The sequence below is a fragment of the Macaca mulatta genome, chromosome 13 (genome assembly GCF_049350105.2).
Source record: "Macaca mulatta isolate MMU2019108-1 chromosome 13, T2T-MMU8v2.0, whole genome shotgun sequence".
NCBI lineage: Eukaryota > Metazoa > Chordata > Mammalia > Primates > Cercopithecidae > Macaca > Macaca mulatta.
In genome coordinates, this window is record NC_133418.1 from 104,565 (window position 1) to 122,173 (window position 17,609).

The window sequence follows — 17,609 nt, forward strand, 5'->3', positions numbered from 1 at the left end:
AGGGGGAAATGGCATTGTTCTGCCCTCCTCCCTGGGAACGCTGGTGTTTCCAGGTCTCTGAACTTGGCTCCCACACTGGGAGAGTGGCTGTGGCTTCTGGAGCCCGTTTTGTGCGGGACTGACTCCTTCACTTGCTTTATTCCCCATCGTCTTTGCTGCTTTATGACGCAGGGATGAGGGAGTTGGGCCCGGGGGCCTTGCCTGTGCCTGAAGGGCCCGATGCAGGAAACTCCTGGTGGGAAGGATGTTCCTTGAGGGCAGCTTTTGGAGTGTTTTCCTACTGTTAACTGAGAAGCAGCTATTCACATGGTTCTATTCTGCTGGTGTGTTTCAAAATAATTGGTGTAGAGTTGTGAAGATGTCCGAGACACCCATGATCCACTCCGGGCAAGTGCCGGGCATTGTGCTCAGATGCCTTCAGACCACATTCATATGCCAAAGATTCTTGCTTGGTTATTCTCAAACTTAGGAGAATCTAAAACGCGAGCCACGGTATGGATTTTCTCTTGAGCCCCCATGACTTTGCCTTGTATTTTGGGCATGAATGACTTCATCAAGGGGAAAGAATTTGAGGAAGGAGCCTCTGAGGCTAGGAAGGGGTGGGAAGGGGCGGTGGGAAGAGAAGGGAAAAGGAGCTGTAGAGAGAAGAGCCAGACTGGGGCTGGGGCATCTCCCCATGATGCTCCCCTACCCCTGGCGCGAGGCCCCAGGGACTGACTGATTTTCCCACAGGAAATGTGTATGATTGCGTGTCTGTTTTGTGGGCTGGCCATTTGGATTGAGGGAATGTCTGTGTTGTGATTCCTTATTGATTCAAAGGTTGGAAAGGTTTGTGCTCAATACAGGGGTCTCTTGGTGCGATGGGAAAATGTGATCGCAGCCGCCTTCAGGGTGGGGAGAGCCCTTGAGGCCCTCAGTGGTGGCCGGTGTCGTCCTTCACCTCCCTGGGTCAGCTGCCCTCAGGGTGGGAAGGGAGGTCCTCGGTGGTGGCCGCTGCTGGCCTTCGCCTCCCTGGGTGAGGGCTGCTCCATCCCCGGCTCTCCGACTCCTTGCCTGCACCTTCCTCATTGGAAGCCGTGATCCATCAACTTTGTCCACGCGTGTCCTGCAGACTAGTGCTGACTGCAGGTTCAGCAGTGGTCAGAGGAGGCCAGAGGAGGCCCTCGTGATGCGAAGCTAAACGTTTAATGATGGCGCTGCTGAGTGCATGAGTCGCGTCAGGCCAAGAGTCTGGGTAGGAGGGAACCGCGGGGTGGAGGGAAGACTGGACAGATGGGTGCTTTCCTCGGCCCCCGGGAGCATGGCCAGGTCCACGCTCAGACCTCCTGGTTTCTCCCATATTTCCATAAATAGCAAGGGAAGGACTCGGGGCACCCAGGGACCTCAGGGGTATAAGCTGTGTCCTCATGTGGCCCTAGCTGTGGCCAGTGACGTTATTCTCTTTAACCTTAGGCTTATTTTGTATAAAAACACAAAGGGACAGAAGTAGTTCAAGGGCCTCTAAAGACTTATGTAATTGTTAATAGGCCTACTTTTATGATTTCTTATGTATTAAGAGCAAATCATGAAACAAACTCATTTCTGTTTGAAGAAGTCTTTACTGTCCTCATTTTTGTGGCAACCAACATTCTTTGCTTAGTGAGCATTAGTACCCTCCTGCCCAGTGCCGTTGCCTGGCGTGTCGTCGCACGCACCTCTGTCCATTGGTCTCCGTTCACCTTTCCACCTAGAATTGTAGGAGGGGCGCTGGGATCTTAGGGCTAGACAGCCAGCTGGGTGTGCGTGTGTCTCCAGGGCGAGGCTTGCTGCAGGGGCTACAGAGTCCAGGAAGCCACAGGACCCACAGCCTGCAAGCTAGAGTCCTGGGATGGTGTGGCTTGAAGACTTGAGAAGCGGAGGGTGCAGATCCCACCCGGGTCTGAGGAGCTGAAACCCAGGAGCACGGGCTGCAGAAGACGGATGTCACTGGCCCATCAGCCAGACAGGTGGAGTGAACCCAGTTTTCCCCGCCTTGCTGTTTTACTCGGGCCCTGGGTGGATAGGGTGGTGCCCCCCACACCGGCGAGGATGGGTCTCCACTCAGTCCAGAGGCAAACATGCATCTCACACAGAAATAATGCAGAACCAGCCATCTGGGCACCCCGGGCACGCTCAAGTCGATGCATAAAACCAATGCCGCGCGTGGCCCTGACGTCTGCGTGTTCGCATCACTCCACGCACGTTGCTCGGTCATCGCCTCGGTGAGTTTGTAAGTTCGTTGTGTGGTTCTGGGGGCCTTTGTCCCGGGTGGTGGTGGTGGTGGTGGTGGTGGTGACGACAGGCTCCCCACCGCCCAGCTCAGGTACGGAAGGGTGATGCCACCAACCGCTCCTTATTTCTCAGACACTTGAGCGGGTGCTCTGTGCAGCCAGTTCCACCTGCAGCAGCATCTGTTCCCTATGCCGATTCCATTTGGAGTGTGTGCCTCCCTTCTGTTGAGGGTGCAGCCTTCTTTCAGGGAAGAACTGTGTCCTGTTCGCCTATGTCTCCTGTGGTGTATCTCATGGCTGAATAAGTAGCTATAGGATACCTCGGTGGCTGAACGATAGGTTCATTGAAAGGAAAACTTTATACTTTTTTTTTCTTTTTGGGACGGAGTTTCATACTCAACGCCCAGGCTGAAGTGCAATGGCATGATCTTGGCTCATTGCAAACTCTCCCTCCCGGGTTCAAGTGATTCTCTTCCCTCAGCCTCCCAAGTAACTGGGGTTACAGGCGTCTGCCACCATGCCTGGCTAATTTTCGTATTTTCATTAGAGACAGGGTTTCACCATGTTGGCCAGGCTGGTGTTAAACTCTTGATCTCAGGTGATGCACCCACCTCGGCCACCCAAAGTGCTGGGATTACGGCCATGAGCCCCTGCACCCAGGAACTTAATACCGTTTTTTTTTTCCTTTAAATCATAATGGGCTTGTTAAATGCTTACGTTAATGTTTATTTTTAAAAATGTTATCTGTGACCTTTCAGCTTTTCACAGCACTTCTCGTGTGAGTATTTAAAAAAGGCCCTTTAGTCGTGGGGGAGAAGGAGGTTATCCCTTTCAGCAGAGGGAGGTGGAAGAACAGGCCCTGGTGGGTCTGAGCACAGGCAGTCACCCCAGCCTTGGTGCATGCTTAGGTCTGTTCTCCGTTCACCGTAGCCGTGTCAACTCTCATTGTCAGCTTAAAAATAAGCTTTTTCCTCTTTCTAATCAGAACAGTTAGTTTGTTAACCGTCACATTAAGGTATCGAGAATGATGGCTTTCAGGCCTCAGATATGACACAAGTAATAAATGCAGCTGACCCTGAACAACGTGGGTTTTGAGCTTCGAAGGATCACTTATGTTAATTTTTTTTCCAACCAAACCCTTACTGAAAAAACCTGGCTTTGTGGAGGGCCGACGTTTCCTACATGTGCTTCCATAGGGTGGCCGTGGGGTCCTGTGGATACGTACATTTGGGTAAACTCGGGGGGTGTTCTGGAATCAATGTCCCTGTGTATACAGAGGGACAATTGCAGCTTTTTAGAAGTTTGTGTCCTGCCTTGTCCTAAAAAGGTTCCAAGGTGGACGCAAAATTATTTCATTCCTTTGGTTTTCTTGGTGGGATATTGATGTTTATTCTTCAGTGTCTAAAATCCTGTGTGAACAGAGTTACCGCTTCAGGAACAAAGCCAGTCTGGAAACACATATTGAGATATCCACCTTTTCTTCATGGTTTCACAAAAGGCCATGATGATATTTTATTCAGTTGAACTGTAGGAAACTGCCAATATTTGCTGGTTTTGGCCTACAAAATGGCAAGTTCGTACGATATTAAAAACAAAGGCTTCCTGGATGGGGAAAATAGGAATCGGTAAGAACCTGAAGTTCTCTGTCATGGCCTCTGAGTCACAGGTAAATAAACCTGCGTGAGGGGGAGTTGACTGTACAGTATTTTCCTTCTGTTTTGAGACTGTCAGAAAAAGGTCAGTTCCATTGCGTTGGGTCCCTTTGCCTCACCTTTGCTGCATAGGGGACTTGCCATTATACCTCTTGTTCCCAGTGCCCAGGAGGCTGATGCCACATAGAAGACCTGCAGGTCGGTGGATGTGAAACAGGCATCGGACACGCTGTGCACCTTGGGACGCATCTGAGAAGTGCGTGCTTGCGGCAGATCTGAGGGGAGGGCGTGTTCCAACTCCTCTCCCTTCTCTGCCTTTGCAGGCCTTTGAAGTTGGTCCTGGAAAATGAAATTAGTTAATACTGATTTAAGCTCCAGGTCAAAGTCTGGGGGCCGAAGAGACCCGCCCTTCACTAGGGGTGTGAAGCATTGGGTCTTCCCATCAGGAGGCAGCAGGGACTCGAGAAAGCCCCACATGCCCTCCAGTTCCCTTATGTTGAAAGGTTTTGTACTCGGCCATGCCGGGTCATTTTGGGAGGTGAGCAGGGGATTCACATGGGGGTGTGCAGTATTCTTAGGTGTCAGGTGCGAGAGTTGAATTTGTAGAAGCTGTGCAGATAGGAAAGGGCCTGGCAGGGAGTGCTGTTTACACGGAGCCGATTTAACGCGAGGTCTGTGCTCTGCCTGGGTCCGTGTCTGACCGGTGTCTCCCAGTCTGCAACAGGACGTTCACGTGACTTGGCGTCATCGTCCCACTCTGTGTAGATGTCTGAGGATCTGTGCGCAGCTGCTCTGTGAGAATGCGTTGTGATAATGAACTGAGAAACAGTGAACAAACCCTGAATTGGTTAGCACTGGTTCCACGCCCACTTCTGCCGTGGTTGGAGTCATTCATAATAAAGTGTGCTGGACTCCTATGCAGAGCTCTGAATTTCAGAGGCCCTTTAACTCGGCAGCTAACCAGCTGCTTCCTTCAGAAGACATTTGAGTCCCCTTTACCTGCCAGGGTGACCCTGGGAGTTTGAAGATGAGTGAGACAAGCCCTCTGTGTCTTGTGGATTTTACTGTCCAGAGGGGAGACAGATGTGGATGGTGAAGGAGGCCCTATCAGAGGTCAGCGCACGTCAGTTTTGTTTCTTCAGCACTTGCTATGTTCAGGCGTTGCCCCGGGCCATGTGCAGAGCATCTGGGGACCCTGCCCATGGCATCCCAGGCACAGCTAGCATCTGCGCCAGCTTCATACTTGGCCTGAGTTTTGGGGAAGTACCGAGGATGGCTTCTGCCTTTGCTGGAGAGAGTTGGAAGTCAGGGCAGCCCTCCACAAGGAGTTGATCGCCAGCTGATTCCTCAAGAAAGAGAGGTGGTCCCCACATGGGCAGAGCAGGGCAGCATGCACAGACCTGGGTGTGGGGTCTGGGGCATGTGCATCTGAGTGGGGTCTGCTGGGAGACAGCAAGGGCGAGGTGTGAAGGCAGTTGGAATTTACAGGATAAATTATCACTAAGGCGATGCTGGGAAAACATAAAATTGGGACTCCCTGGGGTAAACGTGGACTTAGGGTGACCCTGGGCGTGGGTGTTTTCAGGCTCTGAAGGCAGAGATTTAGAAAATTGGGGCAGAGCTGAGCCCCAGACGAGGATGAAGACCACCCTTGGGATGTTAAATGAGACAGGGGTGGAAACCCAGTGAATGTCATGGGGGGGTCAGTCCAGCAGGAAGGCAGCAGAGGAGACCGGTGTCCTCAAAGGCCCCTTGGGCCTGTCTCTGAAAGTGCTGGGATTACAGGCATGAGCCACTGCTCCCTGCTGATACTTTTAAAATTTCTAAGCTACTCTCTCTCATACCCACTCCCGTATTTTTTTTTTTTTAAGACCAGGTTTATGGCTATATTTTTTCCAAGGGAATCAAAAAGTTACCTGTTTGAAGTACAAATAACACCGTGTTTAAAAATCAAAAATGCCAATTTGCATAGAAGTTTCCAAATACCCAGTTGGTTTGAGCCTTGCATTGCAGTGTCACTACCTGCTCTTAAATTTCTACACGATGTATAGATAGCGAGGCAGGGACGGCTCGTACATCTTCAGGTTTCGATTCTACTAACTTGGGCTATATTTTCATTTATTTTGGCATACCTGTGGGTGTGGCAAGCAATGCCAGGGTATTTATTTTGAATCTTGTCCAATAACAGCTGGGAAGATTTTCACATTTTTAGAATTTTCATAGTAATAGTTATAATTGACAAAGAATTTTAAATTGTGTAGTCATTATTTTGCTTTTTTTCTAGATGTGCCCCGAAACAGGGTTGCTAACTATCATTCTACATCAGAGGATTCAGAACAGTACCCTTTTGGAGCAGATGCCTGTAATCGAGGAATTCTGCCTAGTCAGTTCACTTTAAGCGTGTTTAAAAGGTTTTCTTTATCCTAGTTGGCACCTGTGGCTATAGTTGGTTTTCATTGCTGAGGAATATTCCACGATGGAAGCCGTAATTCATCTGTTTTTCATATTGGTGGACATTTGGATTGTTTTGGGAGGGTGTGTATGTCTATTCAGCCTTCATTTTTTCAGGATTTTTTTGTAGACGATAATGTAACAGTGTAACATCCTCTGCTAGGGAACCAACACGAACCCTGATTACAGCCACACTGACTCTCACACAGACTCTCAGGCCTTGTTACCAACACACAGAACCATTTTCTTAAGTTGAAACACAGTAGCAGAACCTGAAGCCATGTGAACGGTTCCTCCAATCCTACACTTGGAATTCACTTTTTATTACTATGTCTGCTAATTAGGAAGCATATCAATTATACAGAAATCTGAGAATGTAAAATTATACGTTTATAACAGAAAAAACCTTATTTAATAGCCCAGAACACATGGCTATGTTTTTCCCTCATGCCCCACCACTGTTTTCTTTGCTTGAAATGGGAAATGACACTTGAATGCGGTTTTCTAGCGACTGTTAGCCTGGCATAGTTCTTCAGAGACAGAGGATGTAAAGCACATGGAGAATTTCTGTTTGTGGAATGTGATTTCCCGGTCGCCTCATTCAGGTTACCACCGCCTTCCCCTCTGGCCGCCTGCACCGTGGGATGTCTGAGAAGGTCCCTGTTTCATCCTCTGGAAATTCTGAAAAGGAATGAGAGGAGGGCGTGCAGGGTGTGGTGCATTTGTGTTGGTCCTTCCAGCTTTTATTTGGAGTCTCGGCTACCTTGGTGGTTCCTGCCTTTATGTCCCTAGGTCGTGGCTTCGTCCTTGTGTCTAACTCACAGGCATACAGATGGAAAGGGAAGTTGTATTCAGCCAACAGCTGGATCTTATTCTCAAGGCTCAAATCGACTGGGTATTTGGAGACTTCTGTGCAAGTGGACATTTTTGGTTTTTAAACATGGTGTCTTATTTGTACTTCAAATGGGAAACTGGTTCTCTTGGAAAAAATATAGGCATAAAGCTGGTTCTTTAAAAAAAAAAAAAAAAAAAGGGAGTGGGTGTGAGAGAGTGGCTTAGAAATTACACCAGTAATGGTCGGGAGTGGTGGCTTATGCCTGTAATTCCAGCACTTTGAGAGGAGGAGGCAGGTGGATCCCCTGAGGTTAGGAGTTCCAGACCAGCCTGGTCAACATGGTGAAACCCCATCTGTACTGAAAAGATGAAAATTAGCCGGGCATGGTGGCAGGCACCTGTAATCCCAGCTACTTGGGAGGCTGAGGCAGGAGAATCACTTGTACCCGGGAGGCAGAGGTTGCAGTGAGCCGAGATCGCACCACTGCACTCCACCCTGGGCGGCAGAGCAGAAACTCCATCTCAAAATAGAAAAACACAAAAAACAAAACAAAAACCCAGTAATGAAAACCTGATTGCATCATCTGTGATGGAGATAGCGGATTATTTCATTTTTAGTGACAGGATGAATTGGATATGTTTGCAGTATTGATTTGATAAAGGAAATAGTGAGAACCAAATGTGCCGCCCAGCTTGGAACTCGCCTTTGGCAGAACACCTGGCGGGCAACAGACTGGAGATTCGGAGACCGAGGGGAGAATTCTCACGCTGTGACGCTGGTGCAGTGTGTGCTTCTGGACTCCTGCTGGAGGGAGCTGCCCCTTTGCCTTGCAGGCTTTGGTGCAGTGGAGACCTTAGGACCTGCCCCTCCTGGTACACCTGTGGGTGTGGTGAGCAGTGCCAGGGCTGAGGCACAGGTGTTGAGCCCAGAACGTGGGACGGGAGAGGTTGCACACGCCGTCAGGCGTCTGCTCCAGCAGCTGGGGGTTTCTACAAGGGGGCGGGGCGTTGGTTTTCCTCCTTGAATTTGGGTGGGGAGGGTGTCGTGGGGTGCTGTGTCTGCACTTGTGTTGCTCTGAGGTCAAGTTGTGGCCCCGAGTCCCTGTCCCCCTGCCAAAGTGAGGTTTTGCCCATTTTCAGGTCAGATTTCCCTTGGGTCCGGGTCTCTAGGAGTGGGGGGCAGTCGAAGGGGGCATGAGCACGGTGGACGCCTGTGGGCCTCTTCCTCTCCCCTCAGCTCCTGGGTTGTGTGTGAAGAGCTGCCCAGCGGAATCACCCTCCTGCCTGGTGTTTCATTCACCAGAAATCGTTCTCACTGTGGACTCTTGAGTCAAATGTAATCCAGGAATGGAACGTGCTGTTGCTAGATGCCACAAACAGCATCAGGAGCCTAGTTGGGGATTATATGGTCTTACCCCACACCTTAAAAGTAAAGACTATAGTTGTCAGGCGTCTGAGCCCAAGCCAAGCCATCGCATCCCCTGTGACTTGAACGTATATACGCCCAGATGGCCTGAAGTAACTGAAGAATCACAAAAGTGCAAATGCCCTGCCTGGACTTAACTGATAACATTCTACCAGAAATAAGTGAAAATGGCCAGTCCTTGCCTTAAGCGATGATTTGTGTGTGTGTGTGTGAAATTCTTTTTCCAGGCTCATCCTGGCTCAAAAAGCTCCCCCACTGAGCACCTTGTGACCCCCACTCCTGCCCGCCAGAGAACAACCCCCATTTGACTGTAATATTCCTTTACCTATCCAAATCCTATAAAACGGCCCCACACTTACCTCTCTTCGCTGACTCTTTGGACTTAGCCCGCCTGCACCCTGGTGAAATGAACAGCCATGTTGCGCTCACAAAGCCTGTTTGGTGGTCTCTTCACATGGATGTGCATGACAATAGTTAAGGGGATACTGAAGTCTTTGGCAGCTCCAAGAGCTTTTTCAGTTTGTGTCAGGACATTTTAGGCAGAAGGAAAAGCTTGCTTAGAGAATCTTACAGAAATGTTCGGTGCAGTGCCATTAACTCTTGGAATAAATGTGTAACTTTCCATGGCAGACCTCTGGAAAGAGATGCACTTTGAGTGCACCCTGGCCTGCTCGCTACAAGAATCGGCCGTGTCACCCCGCTTTCCGTAGGTCTGCAGGTGTGCGTGGTCTATTGCCCTGCACTGTGGCCATGGAAGGGAAGATGATCTGGAATGCTGGCGACAGTTATCAGTGCGTGTTGATGTGTGCTGCTTTCTACAGGGGAGAACATTTCTGTTTAATAAGCATCTCATCACGATGATGACTGCAAGATATTTGAGTCTCATTCAATAGTGTTTCTGGGTTCCTTCTGTTTTTAATCTGCTTTCTAGCACTAGGCAAGTGAAGACATGGAAAGTAAAAACCCATCGAACTTGTAGAGACATGGTGTTGTGTAGGAGCAGACTGTAGCCTCTGGCTCTGTTTAAAGATTGTAGTAAACCTCTTACCTGGCATAGTCAGGGTGTAAATTATCTTGTTTAATCGAAATGTGTATGAGTCATGCATTGTTGATGATGAGCCTGCATTTTTGATGAAATACCAGATTTTAAGGGAACATGTCAATGTGCTGTAAGATACCAATAAAGTTCCTCACTGAGGTTTGGCGCGGGTTCGGCGGAGCTGGGCCTTAGGTCACCAGGGTCGTCTCTGGGAGCAGATGCTCAGTGTGGGCATTAGTCACTTAGCCTTTCCAGAGCCGAGGAGCAGCTCTCTGTGGTGGTTTTTGAAACCTGTATTTTGAGTCAGTTTGTCCCACTTGACTCGAAGTTGCCGCGCGATTTCAGACCTTTGCCTCCACCGTGCGCTCGTTTTCTTGTCCCCTGATAACTGCCTCGGTTGCCCCAGCCTGACATTTGAGCCTTGTCGTTCATGGACACAGGCTCCGTGGTGGGGCAAAGGCCACGACTCCGGCTTGCACAGTTCTGTGACTCTCACCATGGCTTATCACATCACTCCCGAGATCTCCGGTTTAGAGGAAGAGTGTCCCTTTCCTGCAGGCCCTGTGTGGTGTGGAAACCACCCCTACCTACCTTTTTCTGTTTGAACTGCACCGTGAAGCTATTTCTGTTCTAGTCAACCATCAGAATTTAAGGAACAGTGATTTATGTAACTTATCACACACTTCTCAGCAGTTCTTTATGAATTTCATTCTGTTGTGAAATTATTGCAGTTTTCATGGCTATGCTGGTCTCACGTTGTGGCCCTTGAAATGAATTCCCTTCCCCATTGTGTGTTAAGGTTGTGCCTGGGAGCTGTTGAGGCCTCACCTCTGCTTAGGGCAGTGGCTTTGCTCTCCTGACAACAGGAAGAATCTTATTTAGAGCATTTCTAATGTGGTTTTTGCTTCCAGACAGAGTTACTTTTTTTCACAGAGACAGCCACTAAAGTCATAAATTATACTCAGGATGGACACACGGGTCAGCTGACAGAGTGGAGTCCAGAACAGATCCAAAGACACAAAAGCAGTTCAGTGGAATTTGAGTCTTGACAACAAATGGTGCTGGAATTATGGGACAGCCGTATGCAAAAGAGTGAAAACAGGGAGAAATTCCTGTATGAAAATTAAGGTAGACCATAGCCCTGAATGTAAAATACCAAACTACAAAACCTGCAGAAGAAAGGGAAATTGTGGAGACCTAGGGTGAGAGCTCTTAGCCATACCATGATCCATAATCAAGGAAGAAAAAAGTAGGTAAGACTCATCAAAATTAAACTTCTAATATAAAAGACACCCCTAGGGAATTGAAGAGACACATTTTCGATAGATGGGGAGAAGATGTCTATGAACCATGCAGCCGGCAAAGGACTCGTATCCAGAATGCACAGGACTCCCACGGCTCATGACAGAGAACAAACCACCTGACTTAAAAGCGGAAGGGACCTGAACAGATGCTTCGCTGAGAAGGACGGGAGGATGGCCCGAAAGCATCTGAAATGACCTTCAGCGTGACTGGTTGCACCGAGATGTGCACCGAAGCTGCAGTGAATTTGTTCACACCCCTGCTGGAGCGCCTGACTAAGGTCTTCCGACAGCCCCAGGTGCTGGTGAGGACCGGCAGTCGGGACTCCTGTGCGATGCTGGGGTTCAGCACGGTGCAGACAGCTTGGCGATTTCTTACAAAACTGAACTCACACAAACGTGGGTCCCAGTGACCCCAATCCTGGGTATTTACCCTAGAGAAACAGAATCTGATGTTTAAGAAAAACTGTGCCCAGATGTTAATAGCGCTGTCTATAGTTGCCCAAAACAGGTTACAATGTGCCACAGCCATATGTGGAATAATAAATAGCCAGCAGCCCCGGGGCCTGGCTCTTGATCACAGGACACCCCAGGTGCACCTCCAAGCACGATGCCCAGGAAATCGTGATTTTGCCAGTGTTTTGCGACAACACTCGCAAAAGACAGACCCGGGGGATGGGAGGACACGGAGAGGGTGGTTGCTGAGAATGGGAGGGTATGCTTATGAGGCCCCGTGAGTGGGTTTGGGGCTGTTGGACTGTTCTGCTTGTGTGATGACGATTATGGGAATATTTGTGCCGAAATTCACAGAACTGAACACTGTCCACTTTACAGTAATTTTTAAAAAGTGGTAATATGCTCATTTTCGGTACTGTTTTTAATGGAAGATGGAGTTTGCAGATGATTTGTCAGGGCAAGCCTGTCTCAAGAGTTTGTAGACGATTCTTTAGGGGACTGTCTCAGAGCGGTTGGGTTGGGTTGGAAAAGCCTTCCCTGTTGGGGGCAGTAGCATGGGGCATGGAAAGGATATTGCCAAGGAAACACGTAGAATCCTTTGAGGAAGCATGTGTATTTCTAACTTGCTATAAGATAGAATTGGAAATTGTAATGGTTTTGTTTTCTAGAGTCTTGGTAGAATAGGGAAGACAGTATAATAAAAGCTAATTTTGAAATGAAGAATTTTAAAGATTTTCAACAGCAATTGCTCTAGGAAGTCACCCTGGAATGTTTTTAAAGATGTTCAGTAGCAATAGCTCTAGGAAGAGTCACCCTGGAGTTGCTTCTTGAGCATTGGTTTCCTGGCTGTATCTTCCGACTTTCATTTTTAAGTTTTGCTGTGAGTTGGGGATGTGTGGGAATAGCCATCCCCAGGTGTTGGGTAGGAGTCGCCCTGCACGGGGGTGCATGTGCCCCGAGGCCTGAGGCACTGTTTCAACCTAGCTTGGAACATGGGGACTCTTGTCAGTATAAGAGTACTAGTCTGGCAGGCTGGGGGAGCCCCGGGGTGGTCTGGGCACTGTCCTCCCTGCCTGCAAGATGGCAGCTGGAGGAGCTCGAAGGCTGCCTGCCTCATGGCTGTCAGCGCAGCAGCTCCTCCTGGCCCTGGAGCAATCTTTGGGTCCATGAGTCTCTGCGCCAGGACTTGCCTCCTGGGACCTCCGCCATTGTCCTGAGGGCCCTGGTGCCACTTTCCCGGTGGGACCCAAGCCTCAGGCAGCTACGACCCCAGATTCGGTTGCTTTCCCTGCCGGCTCATTGCAGCACGAGTGCTCACCTCACTCAATGTAGAGCCTCAGGTTCCTTCAAGATCCCCAGAGATGGAATCTCCCAATTTAACAAGACAGTTGGTGACAAGATTGGTGCGGCACTGATTTAACTCAGCTTCCAGAGTTTAAGTTCCCAAGACACAGTCCTGCTCCTTCCTCGGCCTCATCCTGTGTGGCTGGTGTGGATGCGGGGTTTCCAGAGGGTGGGGCTGAGGCAGGTCAGCAGCAGGGGGATGGCTCATTATTGATCGCTCAATGCCTTGAGGATAACTAGGATTAATGACCTTTATAGGGCTGTAGTTTTGGAGTATATATATGTGCGTGTGTGTGTGTGTATGTATGTATATATATGTGTGTGTGTATGTGTGTATATATGTGTGTGTGTATATATATATATTTAACCAAGGTGGACACGGTTATCACTGCATTTTTCTGACATGAAACTTGGAGAGCAGAGGGTTTAGGAAACTCCTGAAGCCACACTGTCAGCGGGACCCGGGCGGTCTGGCCTTAGACCCTGCACTGTTTGCCCCTCACCACGCTGTCAGCAGACCCGGGTGGTCTGGCCTTAGAACTCACGCTGGTCGCCCCTCCCTGCCACGTTGTGGGGATTTTCCTGCTTCAGGGCAGCATTTGATAGCTTGTGAAACAAGATCAAGACTTACTATGAGTGGATATGCCATTATCTGAGATCCAGATCGTTTCCTGGACCTGGCGTTGCCGATGTCACGTAAGGGAAGGTAAAAACATTTTCATTGTGGTCACTGGGGCTCCTGAAATGGTATTTTTCCCAGTGAAAGTTTACCATAAAAATCTGTTAACTCAATACTATGTGAACAGGAAGAAATGTGTTGGGCTCTAGTTAAATGTCTCAGAGCCACAGAAGTGAATGAGGGCACCTTCCGAGCACAGCCTCCTGGAGGAGGCCAAGGACGTTTGTCTGGAGGGTTTGCCATGAAGCAGGACTTGGGCAGGGCTGGTCTGCCTGGAGAGGCCTCTGCCATGATGTAGGTTAGGTGAAGTAGTTGACGGGTGGTGGCGTGAGGTCGGTGGTCCCCGAGGAAGCCCCTAGCAAGGCCGGTTTCCGTGGGATGCAAAACTGCCATTCAGTGGCTGTAATCCTGGCTTCACGGGTCTGACATACAATCCTGCACTTGGATACTTGGATCCCAGCCAGGGCAGATGGCCCTGAAAGGACATTCGGACTGTGATGGCTGCACCCATTTTCAGCATCTGTAGGGTCTCCTGTGTATGTCTGTGTTTCCATTTTCTTTCAGCACAATTTCTCCCAGCGAAGTCGTGAGAAATAGAAGGAAAGGTGGAATGAAGATGTGATTGAGGAAAGTGTGGTGTGGTCTTCGACCTTATTTTGCCTTGGTTGGTGCTCAAGAACTCCACCTGACCTCAGAGCTGAGCATTTCTGCCAGGAAGTCCTGCCTTTTATGCTACCTCGAGGCCTGTTGAGACACTCCAAGAAGCTTCGTTAACAAATTGCCTTTTCCTTTTACAGCAGTTGGATATATTTGCAGCAAAACAAAGGAATAACCCCCCAATATGGTGATGAAATGCATTTAAGTATAGATAGCATTCAGTCTTGAAGGGCCTGGGATTTTAATCATCTTTGGGTCATGTAACAAGTGGTGTTGGTGATTAAAATCTCCTGACAGCTTTGTTCTGCCACGTTCCTCAGTTTTGAATGATGATCTTCCTGGTGTTGTACCTTGGGAGGGGCGTTTGTGTCAGTAGAGAGCAGAGTGGTGGTTCCCAGAGACTGCGAAAGGACAGAGGTGAGGCCCCTGAAGGACACTGGTCTTCCTGGTTTCGGGGTTTGGGGCTCAGCCACCTTCCTGTGTCCGTGTAAATTATACCCAGGATCATTTTCACTCGCGCCACTTTAGTTGAGCATTGGAGCTTCAGGATATGTGTGTGCCCACGTCACCTGGGCCGTGATCCTGGAGTTGGGTGAGACTGATTCCCGGGTTTATAGAATTACTCTGGGATTATTGAAAACAGAAGCACTTGAGGCATTCATAATGCTATTTCCTGAACGTAATTTATGTTCAGTTATTCAGAAACGTTTATCTGAGGAAGCATCTATAATTTTTGTTTTCTGCCACTCAGTGCTAGAAAGAATTGTGCAACACTCAAGTGAGTGGCATTATTCCTCTCCCTCCACCATGCAAGCAAGATTAATGGTACCTCTGGCTCCCCTCAATCTTCTCGTCTGCAGGGTGCCTGGCGTGGCAGTGTGCTGCCTTCCGTCTTTTTGGGGAGAATTAGTCGTGTTTGTGTGTACTGCTCAGCTCAGCCTGGTGCGGTTGTGTGAGTGAGGAGCTTGGATGCTAGGTGACCCTCCCAGGCCTGCCTCCCACCTCCCTAGGCCTTGTTCTAAACTGACAGATAAACAGTGTGTTTTGGAAGAGGACAGCAGCAGGGCAGGAGAGAGTTTGTTCAGACTTTCTCCTCGCACTGATGTTTGAGCCTTCATCCGGCCTGGGCACTTCTACAGAGCTGCGTATGTGTGTTGCAAACCATTCCCTCCCAGTAACCGTGCTTTCAGAGGTTTGGAAATGTGACTTAACTCATCTTCAATTTAAAGCGTACTATTAAATTTTAGTGTTGAAACTGATGTATTTTATGGCCTTTATTTGATTTCTCTTGATTTTTTTTTCCCCATATGAGACGTGGCATCTTAAGGGAGACAGCCTGGTGTTGGCCGCCTTTCCTAAGGATGGAAGTGAATTCTGAAAGCCCTTTATGTAGGCAGCGAAATAATCAGGGAACCATTATTATAGCTATGTCTGTCCATGTAAAGCGAGCACGACTCATAAGCAGAAAAAAGTGCAGCCCGGGGCCAAGGTGAGCCCTAATGCTGCCTGTGCCTCACCTCCCTGCCATGAGGAACGGAAGTGCAAGCGCAGGTGGTTGAGTTAGCCTCCAAGCCCAGCCTGCGCCGCCCTCACATCCCTCTGCATCTGCAGGGGCACAGGCCGTGCTGCCATCCCTCGCTCAGTGCCAGGGCTGATGCATCAGGAACAGTGGGTACTGTCCGCCCCTTGCTCGGTGCCAGGGATGATCTGTCAGGATCCCTCGTGCTCATCTGGTCCTCATGTCTTCATCACCAGCCTCCTGCTGGTAACGGGCTTGTTATTACCTTGGTATGGGTAATAACATACCCATACCAACATATGTAATAACATACCCATACCAAGGTGTTGTGGGGCGGTGCTCAGTCCTCCGAGGGAATCGGCCCTTAGACGATTCATATTCAACAGGACCGGGAAATGGGTTCTTGTTCCATGTCCTGGATCCCAGGAAGCCCTTGCCCTGGACCCTGTAATGCCCGGGGTCTTCCTGAGAAACGCTGGTGCCACTGGAGCACAGCCCAGCCCAGCCCCCTCCAGTTTCTCCGCTTTGTAACTGCACTTGTGTTTAGCAGATCTTCCAGGACTTAGATGCTGCTTGGTGTGAGCCAGGTTTTGTGTGGAAAGAGGAGAGATCCGAGCCGGCAACCAACCAGCCCAGAACCATCTTTTATTCTTCCAGATTCTGTGTCAAAAAACTTACCCGTGGACATTGAGGGTGATGCATTTCTGCTCGAAGACATCTGTGGACTCAGCTGGAGGGATCGAAAGGATGTGGAGCCTCTTCACTCCTGGCCTGGGCTTGGACCTGCTGTGCAGCCTCTCAGTGGCACCAGGGCCCCCTTGTGTCACAGTGGCCTCGGGTTGGTACTGCCCCAGGGTGTCCCAGGCTTCATGATAGTAGGGCCTGCTTGTGCCATGGCGGCCTCAGGATGGTGGCACTGCCCCAGGGTGTCCCAGGCTCCAAGGTCAGTGTTCCGTCCAGCGAAGGGAAGTTGTACTGTAAGGTCTAGTCTCGGAAGGTGCCTGGGGTCCTATCCTTCAGAGCGGTCCTGCACTCACCACAAATCAAGCCAGGGGAGGCCCTGCCAGAATTTGCAGCTGTGTTTCAGGTCATTCCACAAGGCCTCTTTTATTTTGGGCTAGTCAGGTATATAATTCTTATTCTCTGGTTTTTTTGAGACAGGCAAAAAAAAAAAAAAAAAAAACCTTTTTGTTGCCCAGGCAGTGGTGTGAGCACAGCTTACTACAGCCTCAACCTCCCAGGCTCAAGCGATCCTCCTGCCTCAGTCTCCTGAGTAGCCAGGACGCACAGGCACATGTTCCCCGTGTCCCCAATGCCTGACTTATTTTTGTATTTTTTGTAGAGATGGAGTTTTGCAATGTTGCCCAGGCTGGACTCAAACTCCTGGACTTAAGGAGTCCAGCTGCCTCAGCCTCCCAAAGTACTGAGATCACAGGCATGAGCCACCGTGCCTGGCCAAGTGTGTTTGTAATTTCAAAATTAAGAGGACCCAGAGTCAGTTAATGACGTCTCTACTGGAACATGCTGCTTATAGTGCATTAGGAAAAATCATCCAGAACTTGGAAAAGGGGCTGGACAGACACAGCCCTTTGAGGTTGTCCGATGAACCCCTGGGGTCTTTAACCATCTGGAGGGATGTACCATGTCAGACTCACTATCGTCGACCGGCTGAAGCCCAGATTTCATGAGGCTTTGTGTCAGCTTGTAGTACTTTCTCTGGCAGAGATGCGAGTGACTTCTGCTCAGTGAGAGGCTCATCTCAGGGACTTCATGGCCTGAGGGACGGCAGCCTGTTTGAGCTGATCCAGCAATCTCGCGCTACCCTTATTTTCTGAAACGCCTATGAGTGACTTCTCACACGGTCTTTGAAGCGGCTTCATGCCCGCGCTCCTTGGTAATGATCGAATGCTTTTTTTGACCCCTCGTCCCCTTTCTTTGGGGTGTTCCAGTCTCAGTTCTCATGATGTGTTCTGCTTCTGCAGGAATTTCTGAAGCTGCTGAG